The sequence below is a fragment of the Cavia porcellus genome, unplaced genomic scaffold (assembly GCF_034190915.1).
Source record: "Cavia porcellus strain 051 isolate PalLab524CR breed Dunkin Hartley unplaced genomic scaffold, mCavPor4.1 scaffold_3, whole genome shotgun sequence".
Classification (NCBI taxonomy): Eukaryota; Metazoa; Chordata; class Mammalia; order Rodentia; family Caviidae; genus Cavia; species Cavia porcellus.
This window is the reverse complement of record NW_026947486.1, coordinates 4,782,326-4,796,584: the sequence shown is the minus strand read 5'-3', so window position 1 is coordinate 4,796,584 and position 14,259 is coordinate 4,782,326. Positions and strand designations below refer to the sequence as shown.

The 14,259-nt window shown below is 33.7% G+C and overlaps 1 pseudogene; it reads right to left on the bottom strand.

Annotated features, from left to right (window-relative positions):
* Positions 1-9,278: 9,278 nt before the first annotated feature.
* The window catches only part of LOC100727111 (elongation factor 1-alpha 1-like), a 73,918-nt pseudogene continuing 68,937 nt past the window's right edge, over positions 9,279-14,259 (bottom strand).

The window sequence follows — 14,259 nt, the reverse complement described above, 5'->3', positions numbered from 1 at the left end:
TAAATGCACAGGATACAAATTAGATATGTCATAGAATTCAATTGTGCATATACCAAAATCTTCCTGAAAATACTAATAGAGCCGTACACAATTGTGCAGACTTTCTTGCCTTGAAAAAATCAGTTGGGATATAAAATATAAAAACATGTCCCATGAGCCATTAAATTTTGAGGACTATACAGTTTTTATGCTAAAAAGAAAATATTGTAAGTCACCTGTAAGCTTTTGGTTCATTTCATATCAGACTTTAAAAGGTAAGCATATTATGGATTCTAACGTTCTCAATATTTCTGTTTTTTTCCTGTTTTCAATGGCCTTATATTGTAATTTGATAGAGTAGCCTTATTAATTTGATGAGTGATGTTTTTAATATAAGTGCATTTGTTTTCATAGAGAATTCTCATGTGATTTGCTCATGAGAACATACGTTGCCTGGTAATTATCTATGACAGTTTTTCTGATTTTAGAAAACACACATAATTTCTCTAGGATTTGACAAGGGAAAACGATATTGAAAAATTTCACTGTGAACCTACAGGAAAGCAATTCCCAGTTACTTTTTCACAATGACCATACAGCCTGTGAGCCACCTATTTTATTAAGTCAACTTTGTATTATATTATTTCAAGAATATTCCATTTCAATTATTTAAAAATCATTCTGATTAGAAAATAGAGGTAATATTGTGTATTCAATATTCAAATATTAACATCACATTTTCATTTTAGGACTTTTCTGCCAATAACTTTAGAAGTGCAAGATTAAATGAAAAATTAAAAGGACAAATAATTAGAAAAAGTGCTTAGAATGTTTTCACAAGAAGCACTAATTTATTTGAATAATTTAAATTCTATGTCAATTATTTTGTTTTATTATAGCAAATTTAAAAAACTCCATCTAATAAAATGTTAACAGTTTTCTTTATAAAACTTTGGACGTCCTTAGATTTCTAACTGCTAAATGTTCTGGACAGAGGTTTTACATATCTATAGTTGGAAAATCTGTTTTCAAAGAATCACCAACGGGGTGACTCATGCATTTATATTCCAGAAGTGCATCGGATGGTTCCAAAGTATAACTAGGAGAACAGGAGCTGAACTGTTCAAGAGGAAAGGATAATTTGTGGTGTTTCTAAGCCAAGATTAACAGCACACAAAGAATGGTGTGCTTTGTAAAACTAAAGCTATGTTGAGTGGTTCACCAGAGAAACTCCGTTTTGGCAAGTAATTATTTCCAAGTTGAATGACTTCATAGAAATAATGATTATAAATGAAGCTTGGAAGCATTGATGGAAAATGTCAAACTACTGGAGTATTGGAATACTTCAAACTTTGTATATGAGAAAGATTAATCAACAAAATCCTATCAAAAATATTCACGCATTTATATACACACATACTAATTTTTGAATGGATGAGCATGTACCTGTTGGTGACCTGAAGACATTTCTTACACTACAGATGAGATGCGGGCAAGTATGGAGTTCAACATAAAATGTGTCATCTCAACACAAGATGAGATGATAGTGCGGAAGACATCCCCTTAATTTTCTATGAAGTTATCATCATAAAGGTAGAATAAGAAATAAATACCATGTAGATATGGTGGCACATGCCTATAATCCTAGCACTATGAGATTGAGGCAGGATTGCAGATTTGAGCACTCTTTGGGCAATTTACAGAGTTAAAACCAATGTCAACAAATAAAAAGGACTGGGGAATGTAATGCAGTGCAAAGTCCCTGTGGCCAACCCCGTGTCACCAAAATAAATACATGAAAATATTTTATAAGAAAAATTATTTTAAACCTAGCAGAAGATATTTTTTCTTGGGATTGTTATCAGTAGGAAGTTAAGTTGTTAAGGGTTAAACGAAGAAAGTAAACACGACTTTGCTAGTCCTTGATTTTGTTTGTTAACTAAATGCAACAGCAGATAATGCTGCCATGCTTGGGAACCTCTCCTTGTCTGACTTCTACTATATCAAAGCATTTTTGGGGAATAACTTCTTTGTCTGTATCAATGCTCAGGGTAATGGAGCATGTCTAACATCAAACACAAGTTTTCCAGTTACTAACTTTTAGGTGATACTTCCTCTTAAACATGGTCTAGCTACTATTTGAGCTGTGTTAATTGTTTGAGACATGAAAGAAGCAAATTGAGGAAATCGTTAATAAACATTTAACCCATAATGATATTTTATAGTGGAAAAAAATTCGGAAAATCCATTCCTCAGAATCATTGTTCACATTTCAATATTTAGCACATAAGTTTACAGCTGACTTGCAAAATATGAAATATTTTGAGTTACTTCCACTGCTTTTAAAGCTTGGAGAGTTTTTTTTTTTTTTCTTTCTGTGTCAGAAGGTCAATATTATTATGTATTTATGCAGACATAAGAGCTTTAAGAAATTTAAAAATGATTCAAAATTCAGCAACCTATTACTCCTATTAATTCTGTATGGCATCTTCAAATCAGAAACATTTTAACAGGAGGCAACAATTACGATTTCTTTGCACATTCAAACCAAGAACATCAACTTCAATGAGGCCTGTTTGACTTTGTGCTGTTTGAACAGAAAACACATTCTGTTTTCATAAAGTTGGCCTGGTTTTAATGCATAAGTATAAATATAAAAATTCCAGATCCCTATATACTTAGAATGGTTTCTATAGTATCACTTTTGGAACTGGAACTTTTTTAGAACTGTGGACAATTTATAGAATAACAAAGTTGAAATCAGAGTAACGATTGAGAAAAAATTACTTAGAGAAAAGGAAATATGATAGTTGGCTAGTCCAAATTTTGCCATCAAGTTATACTTGCATGTTTTAAGAATGAACAGATATGAAAGAATATAGCAGCCTTATTGGTTGATGTAACTGATTGGTTTTGGAATTTACATCCTACCTATAGTGATTTCTCTGAGAAAAGCAAAGGACTTGGCAGGCAGCCATATTAATATCATATGACCCAGCACCCGTGGTCAGAGATTACTAGAGCAGAGATGATTTTTGCCTTAAACTAGCCTCATCTATTTGTTTTGCTCGTTAATCTGTAATTGGTCTCTGCGTGGAGCTAATAATAAAATGTGTAAACTATGAAGTTTTGGGGTATATGTAGAGATGCAAGGAAAAAAGATTAAAATAAAGGAATAAAGTAGATACATGGAGAGTAGTCAAGAGGAAGATGTAGGATCCATTGAGAAATAGACAGTAATCTCAGTTTCTGGTGAGGTTAGCCTGCTTTGTATTCCACAAAATACTCTTATGTCTTTTTAAAAAGTAATTTCTTGTTTTGATTAAGCCGTTTTAGTTGGCAACAGGAGAACCTTGACAAAGATGCTTTGACAGTGTTCAAGTTGTGCTAGTTTTTGAAAATGAGAATTAGGAAGTATGTGAAAGTCCCTTGACTAACTTCACACTCCATTTCAGGGTACCCAGCATGATCCAATCACCCACCAAAAATTGCTCCCTGTTGTCTCACGTTAAAATATAACCAAGTGAAAAATTTTTAAAGTTGACTTTTCCTGTAAGTGTAAATTTTCCACGGGATCAAAGTCATGTGCTGATGGAGGAAGATCAGTAATTATCAGATGGCATGAAGGATGTCCTAATTATCAGATGGTGTAAAGGGTGTCATGGAATTTCTGAAATCACTTGTGATAGGTTTTCTGCAGTTTACCTCTGGTGTACATTGGCATTCAGCTTTAGTTCCTAAGATAGCAACATTCTCATGGGTTCTAGAAGAATGCTAATTGTGCTGGCCTTCTTTGTTTCTTTTTACTCATGGTAACGAAAGAGATGTCCTTTCTGGCAGGGATAATGTATCATACCAATGTATAGAAGCCCCACATACTGAAAACACAAGACTGGGTCTGACAAATGGTATTACTGCAAGAAATGTTCCATAAGCCTTAATTGCTAGAAGATTTCAGTGATATCGTGAATAACTTCCAAACCATTTTAGCTCGTTTAGTACTTGATATTATCATATAGACTACATTATGGTTTTCTCATTTATTTAGATTTCTCAGGCCTTCAAACGACCCTTGGACATATATTGTGAAAAGTCAAATCTTTTATCAGATTCTCTGCCTGTGACTGAGCTTCAAAACCCCTTTTAAAAAATATCAAGCAATTGTCAAATTTCCAGGGTCAAGGAAAAATACATGGCTTATTATTCTCCATTCTTATTTTACCTAACAATGCAAGGTAAAAGTAATTTTGTAATCCTGACTTCTTCATAAGAAAAATGAAAATCCAAAAAGCAAACATAGCACCAGACATTTAGGAGTGCTGTACTTTGAACACTATATTTAAATGTTGTAGGCTTAAAATTAGAATCTTAAAAATATATCCGGTCAAGTGTTACCTCCTCCTTTCTCCACATTCTTTAAATTCAAAAACATGCATACTGACAGGGCTCAGAAAAATAGCCCTAATGAGAATTTTCCCTTTCCCAATGGGTGCCCTCTGCCACCATTTATTTATGGAATAAAAGCTGGCTCCCTACTTCATTCTCACATCTTACGTTTAAAAGAGCAATTTCCACTTTTGAAGTATTGCTGAAAGGAAAGAAATCATCTTTTATCACAGTCAGGAAAGGTCAGCAAGTCACTAATCCTCCATTCACTTACTCACAGAAATATCCTCTTTCCTACCACAGCAGACCAGAAGAGTGATTTATTTGAGATTGACATTAATACATAAAATGGCCAATGCACCTAGCTAAGTCTGAACAAACTGTTACATGGTCCAGAGACTTCTTTTATTATCAGCTAAGGCTGTGAATTCAATCTGGAGCAACCATTGTAGATAAGCTTCTCAATCCCCTCCCAAGTACTCTTCCATAATATCAAATTGTGGCAAGGCTAGAGCATTTCAATAATGAAGAGCAACCCACAACCTATTTTTGCTGCTATAATCACATGTTGACCTTTTCTTTCATATATATACATATGTGCTCATGTACATATATATGCACATATCTCTACAATTTATAGTTGTTTCTTAAGTGTGTTTTTTTTCAGTCCTGCAACCATTCACCAAGTTTTGTTGCATCTTATGGACGTGATACTATATAAGACTGCTGGACTTACTAAAGAAATAATCATGAAATTTCAAGGGTCTTCTAATTTAGGTTGAAAAAAAATACATGTAGAATAATTCTGGCTTACATTATGAAACTACTTAATTTTTCAAAGTAAGTTTACTTTTATTGCAAAATGATGATTTTTATTAGTCATACAGAGTATAAGATTTTGATCAAATATAATGTGTAATTACAATGATTCATATAAGAATTCATCCAAGATTTATTGTCCAGTTTTAGGTTAAATGCATTATATTCTTTGGAGGGACCAGTGAATTTCTAATTGTCAGTGACTTCTAATTTGCATAAGGCAATTTGCTATTGATAGTAAGATATTACGTCCCAATAAGAGAGGAAAAAAAACAAGATTTTCTAGAAGGGTTATCTAAAAGGAATCCTATTAATAAAACTGGGACACCAAAATCTATGGATTCAAAATAATATTACTAGAATTAATATAGTAGTCACAGAGAAAGAAATACCAATGTACAGTATGAAGAATTTAATATTACAGTTTTGCAAAAAATCTCCTTAAAATATTTTGACTTTATTCTGAGTTGACAGATTCAGGATATTATTCATTGTAACATGCACACTAATTTCAAAGATGTGAGCAATATTAATTAATGAAATACAGTTATTAATTATTTGTGCCTTGTTTTCTTTTTGCTGTAATGTAATACTTAAAATCAAAAATTAAGGGGAATAGATTTATTTATCTCACAGTTTTTAGAGGTTTCAGTTTATAATTAAGTGACTATGAACCACACATGGTAGAGTTAATGGCTGCAGAAGACAGCAAAAGCAACAAGAGTGGGACAAGACAAGCCTCTTTCTATCCCTTATATTGCACTCAGTCTACTGGGATTAGGGTAGTACCAATCCAATCAGTAGACTGATCCAGCAATCACCCACTCTCAATCCCAGCATCCTTAATCCCAGTATTTCACCACCAGTCCATCACACACATTACATTCAGCCACCTTCAAAAAAGCCCTATAACTACATGAGGCTTTGGGGGGACATCTAGACCCAAGCCATAACTGTAGTGATTAGATAATAGTCACCTCAAAATAAGCACTTAGTTACAATTAAATTATCTGAAATTTGGAGTTTTCTCTTCGGTGTCTTTGTTTTTATTGTACAGTTTCTCTTTTTATTTTAAAGAGAATAAAACAAAACAAAGTGGATCAGAACAAAACAATACAAGCACAGGATTTCAAAACAAAACAACAAGGAGTCAACAGTGGCTACCATAATGTGTCTTGTTTTCTTTGAAATAGTGGTCCATATCTTGACACACAATGAATTGAAACAAAGCAAAATAGCATAAAGCCAATCAAAACAAAAGAAAGAAAGGATTATAGGCCTTCAAAACCAGACAATTGGAAAATCGACAATGGCTACCATAATGTCTCTTGTTCTCTTCAAAATAACTGTCTATACTTTAACACATATTGAAATCAAATAGTAGGAAACAGACTAAAACCAATCAAAAGAAAGAATAAAAGCATTATTGGACTTCAAAACAAGATGAAAGAAAACCAGCAATGGTTAAAATAACATCTCATTTTCTTCAAGGCAGCTATTCATAACATCAAAGGTAATAAAATCAATTTTTGTAAATTCTTTAGAGAAGTTCTGCCATGTATAACCTTATACATGGACATCTACATTTTGGGTATTAGAGGTACAAACAAAACAAAACAAAAACAAAATACAAGAGAAACAAGAAATAATGAGACAAATAAATAACAGTAATAAAGATCCCTAAAATATTAACAATAGAAGCTTTCAAAGCAAGGTGGTAGGAACATAACTAAAGCTGTTATTTTGCATAGCTATCTTCAAAAAAGTTACAGATTACCAGATATAAACTTGTGAAACTGATCTAATCCTAAATGTTAAATGTTTTGTTCTAAGAACTAATAAAATTAGTAGTACAATCATCTTAGCTATCTTAAGTGTACATATACAAATTTGCATCTTTTTTTCTTTTTCATTCCTTCTTTTCTCCTTTTCTCTGAGTTATTTTCCCCTCTTTTAGCAGTTTGTTATACTGTCAGAACATTTACTGAATATTATGTATCTTATTTAGTCTTCCGGTTATGTACGTGAGGGAGACAAAATGATATTTACAAATGTGAGTTTGAGTTATTTCACTTATGTGTATTGTCACAAGTCACATCCATTTACCTATAAAAAGCTCAATTCAATCTTTCTTTGTAGCTGAGTAGTATTCCATTGTATAAAAATAGTGCATCATTTTTATCCATTCCTCAGTTAATGGGTATTTGTGTTGTTTTTAAGAATTAGCTGTTATAAATTGTGCTGCTATACATGGGTGCACATATATCACTGTGGTATGATATTTTGAGTACTTCTGGGAATATGTCCAGAAGGGAAATAGCTGGATTAAATGTAATTTCCAGTCTCAGCTTTTTGAGGAACCTCCAGACTGATTTACATAGTGGTGACAACAGTCTACAGTCCCAACTGTGTTACAGTTACCAACAGTGTAAAACAGTTCTTCCCCCCCCCCCACCACAGCCTCTCCTGCATTTGTTGTTGGTGGTCTTCTTAATCCTGTCACTATTTCTGGAGTGAGATAGAATCTCACTGTGGTTTTTTGCATTTTTCTAAGGACCAATGATGCTGAACATTTTTCATACATTTACATAGCATATGTATTTCTTCATTTGCTAAGTGTATATTCATCTCAGATGCCAATTTTTGGATAGGATCTTTGAATCCTGGCATTCTAACTTTTTAAAAAATTCTTTATATGATTTAGATAGAAGTACTTTGCCTGAGGGAGAGTTGACTAAGACTTTTTCCCAATCTATGGGTTTTCTTTACACTTTGTTGGAGATTTCTTTTGAGATGCAAAAACGTTTTAATAAGATGAGATCATAGTTCTTCATTCTGGGAAGTATTTCCCATGCATTTTGATTTTTGTTCATGAATTTTCTGCCTACCTCAATGCCTTCAAGATTTCTACCTCCTTTGTCTTCCAATAGATTTAGTGTTTCTGTTTTAATATTTTTATATTTGATCCATTTTGATTTTAATTTATTGTACGGCAATAGGCATAGGTCTAGTTTTAGTTTTTGGCATATAGAAAGCCAGTTTTTTCCAGCGCCACTTATTAAAGAGGATATCTTTCTTCCAGTGAAAGTGTTTGGCCCCTTTGTCAAAGACAAGGTGGCTGAGTATGTTTTTATAGTTGTATCTTTTAATCTATTCCATTGATCTTCAGGTCTATTTTTATTCTACTACCATGCTGATTTTATCGCAGTAGTTTTCTAGTATAACTTTAAGTCAGGGGTTGTGTTGCCTTAGGTATCTTCTGGTTGCAGATGGATTTTAGGATTGATTTCTCTAGATCTGTGAGGTATACTAATGGTATTTTAATAGGAATTGCATTAAATCTGTATAAGAATTTTGGGAGAATGTCCATTTTCACAATGTTTGTTTTTCCTATCCATGAACAAGGAATGTCTTTGCATATTTTTAGATCCTGTTAAATTTCTTTTTTAGAGTATCATAATGTTCACTGAATAGAAATCTTACTTCCTTTGTTAGATTGATTCCTAAGTTTTTCATATTTTTGATGCTATTGTGAAGAGTGTGGTACTTTGTTTTCTCTCAGTAAGTTTGTTGTTTGTGTACAGGAATGCTACTAACTTTTTAGTACTGTCTTTGTATCCATCTACATTAAGAATTTTGGTTACTACATCTAAAAGCCTTTCAATAGAGTTTTCAGGGTCTTCTATGTAGAGTATCATGTCATATGCAAATAATACTAATTTAACTTCTTCCCTATTGCTCTTATTTCTCTTTCTTGTCTAATTGCTCTGGCTAATGTTTTTTGCACTATATTTGTTAAGAGTTTCACCATCATCTTAATGTGATTCTGGCTGTTGGTTTGTCATAAATGGATTTTATCAGATAGAGGTAAAGACCATCTATTCCAATTTTCCATAGGGCTCTTATCTGTATCATGTTTTGAGGATTTTCTATTGCATGATGTATTGTTTTCGATTCTTTAACATTCAGTTTATAAATATTCTTTTGGAATAGATGGGTTTCTTGTATACAGCATATGGATAGTTGTTGTTTCTGGATCCATTCTGACAGTCTGTTTCTTTTAATTGGGAAATTGAGGCCATTTACATTAATGGTTATAACTGATACATCTTACCACTCAAGGGATTGCCTGGAAACATGTCAACAATGGCAGCATCACCAGATTTCCAAAATCGGGCCTATCTTCTAGCTTCTTACCAGACCAGGAATCATTTTTTTTTTCTTTCAGCTCAACAAACTTGCAAGCTATATGAGATTCTGACAATCCAGTACAGGCGCATATCCAGCACTGGTATGTCCAGAATGATTCAGGATAGTCATTGAGTAGTGAAGCGAGCTGATTCCACTGGTAGGTCATTTTTGTTGTCTCCAGCAACAATGCTACAATAAACATGTTTGACAGAAATGTTCTTGACATTGACACCCACATTGTCCCCAGGAAGATCTTCACTCAAAGCTTCATGGTGCGTTTCAACAGGCTTTACTTCAGTTGTTACAATGACTGGAGTGAAGGTAACCAACATGCCAGGTTTGAGAACACCAGTCTCCACTTGGCCTATGGGTGCAGTAGCAATACCACCAATTTTATAGACATCCTGGAGGGGCAGCTGCAAAGGCTTGTCATTTTTGCAGGTGGGTGGAAAAATGCAACCCAAAATTTCAAGTAATGTGGATCCATTGGTTGTGCCATCTTTATGAGTGATCTTCCATCGCTTAAACCAAAGCATATTATCACGTAGCTCAAGCATGTTGTCATCATTCAAACCAGAAATTAGCACAAAAGCTGCCATGTCAGGGTTATAGCTGATTTTCTTAATGTAGGTGCTGATTTCCTTAATCATTTCCTTGTTCTGTTCTGGCTGTAGGGTGGCTCAGTTAAATCCATTTAGTTAACACTGACAATTAGTTGTTTCACATCCAGTGTGTAAGTCAGAAGGGCATGCTCACTGGGTCTGGCCATTCTTGGGAGATATTCTTGGGAGATATCAACTTTAAATTCATGAACACCAGAAATAACAATCAGGACACCACAGGCAGCCTGAGATGTGCCTGTGATCATGTTTTTGATAAAGTCTCTGTATCCGGGGGTGTCAGTGATAGTCACATAATACTTGCTGGTCTAAACTTTCCACAGAGAGATGTCAGTGGTGATACCATGCTCACACTCCACTTTCACTCTATCCAATACCCAGACATTTTTGAAAGGGCACTTCCCCATCTCAGCAGTATCCTTCTCAAATTTTTCAATGGCTCTTTTGTCAGTGCCACCACATTTGTAGATCAGATGGCCATTATTGGTGGACTAGCTGTAATCCACATGTCTAATAACAACATTTTAAAAAATTTTTATTTAAAAGGAAAAAGAGAAAAAACAAAACAAAACAAAGCAGTGTAAGTATACAAGTAATACAGAACTACAAAAAAAAACCAGTAAGAAATCACCAGTTAATAGATTATACATTATCATCTTAGAGATAGTTTCTCAAGTCACAGTATCAAAGCATACAAAGTGGACATTCAAACAGAGAGACTGCAAACAGTTGTGTTCAATGATTCACCAAAAACATTAATATGGTCAGCTATTTAACACCCATAAACACACTTGCAGTTGTATTTTAGAGCAATTTTTCCCTTTTTTACAACAAAATTTACACATTTTGGGTTTTATTACTCTTTAGTTCTTATTATTTTTTTTGGGAGAGAATAAAGTCAAATATGGCAAAACAAAGCTGTGAGTCAAAACCAAGGATAGACATACTACATGATGTAAAAACAGAGTACAAGGTTATCAACAATGGTTACCATTATGCCTCTTGCTTCCTTAAAAAGAATTGTTTATCTCATTAGGTATTATAAAGTTGAACAAAACAGTAGAGAACAAGACCAATAAAACTTAAGCATTGTAAACATTACAGGCCTTCCAAAGGAGATAATAATCAAACCAGAATGGGCATCTGAGTGAATCTTATTGCCTTCAAAGGAGTTGCCTATACCCTCAAACTTGATACTATCATACAGAATGGAACAGAGTCTAATCAGTCAAAACAAGATCGTGGGAGTATTACAGGAATTCAAAACAAGTTAGTAGGAAATCAAAAAGTTACTATAATATATCCTGCTAATTTTTAAAAATTTTCCCCTTAATTAAAAAAACCATAAAAAATAACTAAATAATTGTTTTAATGAATAAGGGAGAGATTGAGATATATACTATAGCTTCAAATATTTCCATATCAAGAAACCCAGAATAAAGCCGCTCCAATTAATAAGTGAAAACTTTGTAAGGCTTCAAGGCCACATAATGGAGAATCATGATTACCACATATTTTTATATATTTGAATCATTACTTACATTAGGGAAACTGTTCGGTATTCACACATGCGAGATTGATTTATTTCATTTATGAGTATGGTCTCAAGCTGCGCCCATTTATTGATAAATATCTCAGTGTGATCCTTCTTTATAGCTGAGTAATACTCCATTGTATAGAAATACCACTACTTTTTTATCCATTCCTCAGTTGATGGACACTTGGGTTGTTTCCAAGATCTGGCGATTACAAATTGTGCTGCAATAAACATAAGTACACATATATCACTGTGGTATGATATTTTCAGTTCTTCTGGGAATATTCCTAGAAGTGGAATAGCTGGAATAAATGGGACTTCCAATCCCAGGTTTTGAGAAATCTCCAGACTGACCTCCACAAAGTTGTACCAGTCTACACTCCCACCAACAGTGTAGGAGAGTTCCTTTTATCCCACAGCCTCTCCAGCATTTGTTGTTGGTGGTTTTCTTGATCCTGGCCATTCTTTCAGGAGAGAGATGGAATCTCAGTGTGGTTTTAATTTGCATTTCTCTAATGACCAATGATGATGAACATTTTTTCATGTATTTATTTGCCATTTGCATTTCTTCATCTGAAAAGTGCATATTCATCTCAGATGCCCATTTTTGGATTGGATCTTTGAATTTTGGAGGTCTGAGTTTTTTTTAATTCTTTATATGTTTTAGACAAGAGTCCCTTGTCTGAGAGAGAGTTCACTAAAATCTTTTTCCAGTTTGTGGGTTTTCTTTTTACTATGCTGGAGATTTCTTTTGACATGCGGAAACTTTTTAATAAGAAGTGGTCCCAGTTATTGATTCTGGGAAGTATTTCGTGTGTGATTTGAGTCCTGTTCATGAATTCTCTACCTACCCAATTTGTCTTCCAATAGATTTAGTGTTTCTGTTTTAATATTCAGATCTTTGACTCATTTAGATTATAATTTAGTACATGGTGATAGGCATGGGTCTAGCTTTAGTTTTCGGCAAATGGAGAGCCAGTTTTTCCAGCACCATTAAAGAGACTGTTGTTTTTCCAGTGAACCTGCTTGGCTCCTTTATCAAAGATAAGGTGGTTTAGTGTGTTTGTAGCTGTGGTTGTATCTTTTCATCTATTCCATTGATCTTCGTCTCTGTTTTGATTGCAGTACCATGTTAATTTTGCTACTGTTGCTTTGTAGTATAACTTCAAGTCAGGGATTGCGATGCCTCCTGCCTTGCCTTTACTGCTTAGAATTGCTTTTGCTATTCTAGTTCTCTTCTTGTTCCAGATGAATTTTAGGAGTGATTTCTCTAGATTTATAAGATATGTTGATGGTATTTTTATTGGGATTGTATTGAATCTGTATAACAGTTTTGGGAGAATGCCCATTTTCACAATGTTTGTTCTTCCTATCCACAAGCAAGGGGTGTTCTTCCATTTTCTGAGATCATCTTTAATTACTTTTTAAAGTGTATTATAATTTTCACTGTATAAGTCTTTCACTTCTTTCATAAGAGTAATTCCTAAATATTTCATTTATTTTGTTTGCTAATGTGAAGAGTGTGGTTTCTCTTATTTCCCTCTCTGTGATTTTGTTGTTAGTGTATAGGAATGCTATTGATTTCTAAGTATCGATTTTGTATCCAGCTACATTACTGAATTTATTTATTATATCTAAGAATCTTTCAATGGAGTTTAGGGGATCTTCTATGTAGAGTATCATGTCATCTGCAAACAATGATAATTTAACTACTTCTTTTCCTATCTTTGCCCCTTTTATTTCTGTCTCTTGTCTAATTGCTCTGGCTAGTACTTCCAGTACTATATTAAATAGGAGTGTTGATAAAGCACATCCTTGCCTTGTGCCTGATTTTAAAGTAAAGGCTTTCAATTTTTGGCCATTTAGTATGATGCTGGCTGTTGGTTTGTCATAAATGGCCTTTATTATATTGAGGTAAAGACCATCTATTCCAATTTTCTGTAAAGTTCTTATCATGAATGAATGTTGGACATTATCGAAGGCTTTTTCTGCATCCATAGAAATGATCATGTGATTCTTACTTTTGGCTTTATTGATATGGTGGATTACATTTATTGATTTACATATGCTGAACCATCCTTACATTCCTGGGATTAATCCCACTTGGTCATGGTGTATAATCTTCTTGATGATTTGCTGCATCCTATTTGCCAATATATTATTGAGGATTTTTGCATCTTTGTTCATGAGGAAGATCGGTCTATAGTTCTCTTTTTTAGTTGTGTCTATCTGAGGTTTTGGTGCTAGAGTAATATTTGCTTCCAGGAATGAATTAGGAAGGATTGCTTCCCTTTCAATTTCATTGAATAGTTTGAGGAGTGTCGGCATTAGGTCTTCTTTGTATTTCTTGTAGAATTCTGCTGTGAATCCATCTGGGCCCGGGCTCTTCTTTGTAGGTAAGGACTTAATTACATTTTCAATTTCATTAACAGAGATTGGGTTATTCAGCAGTTTTACATTCTCTTGATCTAGCTTTGGTACTTCATATGTTTCTAAGAATCTATTTCTTCTGTGCTATCAAACCTTTGAGAGTAGAGGTTTTCAAAATAGGTGTTGATGATCTTCTGTATTTCTGTAGAGTCTGTAGTGTAATAACAACAATATTAATGTGAGTCTTTTCCTTTCCCATGTTGCCTTCCATTTTAGTCATGATTTTTACTACACCTGTGCTCTTGTGGGAAAACTGTTGCAAAAACCTGTATCTTATTTTTTTTTTCAGTGTCTTTA